The sequence below is a fragment of the Colobus angolensis genome, unplaced genomic scaffold, assembly GCF_000951035.1.
Source record: "Colobus angolensis palliatus isolate OR3802 unplaced genomic scaffold, Cang.pa_1.0 Scaffold166, whole genome shotgun sequence".
NCBI lineage: Eukaryota > Metazoa > Chordata > Mammalia > Primates > Cercopithecidae > Colobus > Colobus angolensis.
The window spans coordinates 3,354,365-3,356,490 of record NW_012114777.1 but is presented as its reverse complement, the minus strand read 5'-3'; positions in this window follow the sequence as shown (position 1 = coordinate 3,356,490).

The window sequence follows — 2,126 nt, the reverse complement described above, 5'->3', positions numbered from 1 at the left end:
CCGCGCCTCACAATGTCTGGGCAGCTCCCTCCCTCCGATTGGCTGCGGCGGCGGCGCGGACCCGGCTGCGCTTTCGCCACGCCACGCAGCCCGCGCATGCTCGGTGCTGGCAGGGGAAATGCTCTCTCAGGTGCAGGCTGAGGGCTGGTCTTTTGGATCTTGGCTTAGGTTTTCGCTTTTCTGGCGCTGCAGTGAAAAGAATGAGCCCTGGAGCCAATTCACCCAACCCCAGGTGCTCCTCGGTTTCCTGCAGCCAGGGTCTATCATTTGTAAAAGTCTGGATGGACTGGGAGAGACTGGTGGAGCTCTGGCAGTATTTACGTTTGGGGCTACAGCAGTATGGAGATTTGGGTTCAACTTACCTTCTTTAAACTTTAGTTGGAAAGGATAACGTTTGTGTCCAGAAATCCACTACTTCCGTAACTTGATAGACAACACTTATTGATGTATATGGATATTGACACAGTACTGGTTTAAATGAGAGATAAAGCCAGCTGGTCTTCTGGGTCAGGTGGGGACTTGAACTTTTCTGTCTCAGGAGAGGATTGTAAAACGCACCAGTCAGCCACTCTGTGGATAGCTAGAGGTTTGTAAAATGCACCAATCAGTACCCTGTAAAATGGGCCAATCAGTGTTCTGTAAAGTGGACCAATCAGCAGGACATGGGCTGGGACAAATAAGGAAATAAAAGCTGACCATGCCTTCCCTCCCCCCAGCGGCAGGCCGCTGGGGTCCGCATCCATGCTGTGGAAAGTTTGTTCTTTCACTCTTCACAATAAAACTTGCTGCTGCTGCTCAGTCTTTGGGTCTGTGCCACCTTTAAGAGCTGTAACACTCCCAGCACTTTTGGAGGCTTAGGCGGGTGGATCATGAGGTTAGGAGATTGAGACCATTCTGCCTAATACAGTGAAACACCGTCTCTATTAAAAATACAAAAAAATTGGCCGGGCATGGTGGGGGGCGCCTGTAGTCCCAGCTACTCGGGAGGGTGAGGCAGGAGAATGGCGTGAACCGGGAAGGCAGAGCTTGCAGTGACCCGAGATCACACCACTGCACTCCAGCCTGGGAGATAGAACGAGACCCCGTCTCAAAAAAAAAAAAAGAGCTGTAACACTCACCACGAAGGTCCGCAAGCTTCATTCTTGAAGTCAGTGAGACCACGAACCCAACCAGAAGGAACCAACTCCGGACACATAAGCATGAGACTAGACTGACCTTTTCTGCACAGGTGACTTTATGTAGTTACTCAATAAATGTGTTGCATATCAAATACATGGTAAGATCTGGAAGAGAGCACTAGATAGAAACACTTAAAGCCAAAATGCTCTGACCTTCAGAAGGTTACAATTAAGTGAAGAAACTCAAAGGACATACTGGATACAATCCTTAGAGAGCAAGGTTGGGAAGGAAGCTGTAAAAAACAACACTCCATTTCATTCGCACCATAACCAGTGTCAGAGGTGTGTGAACCAGAGCAACTCCATCTTAAATAGGAGCTGAGTAAAGTAAGGCTGAAACGTACTGGGCTGCATTCCCAGACGGTTAGGGCATTCTAAGTCACACGATGAAATAAAAGGTCAGCACAAAACACAGGTTATAAAGATCTTGCTGATAAAACAGTTTGCAGTAAAGAAGCTGGCGAAAACCCACCACAACTAACATGGCAATGTGAGTGAACTCTGGTCGTCCTCACTACTGCACTCCCATCAGCGCCACGACAGTTTATGCGTGCCATGGCGATGTCAGGAAGTTACCCTATATGGTCTAAAAAGGGGAAGCATAAATAATCCATCCCTTGTTTAGCATATCATCAAGAAATGACCATAAAAATGGGCAACTGGCTATGGAGTAGCCATTCTTTTATTTCTTTACTTTCTTAATAAACTTGCTTTCACTTTACTGTATGGACTTGCCCTGAATTCTTTCTTGTGTGAGATCCCAGAACCCTGTCTTGGGGTCTGGATTGGGACCCCTTTCCTGTAATACCAGCATTCTGAAGGATTTGGGGTCTTATTCACATTGTTTTTAATCATTCTTGTGGATTGGATTTGGACAATGAGGATTTTGTGGATTCTCCAAAAGTTTTAAATTGATGCCAATTTATTGAAAATGATGATAGTGGGATT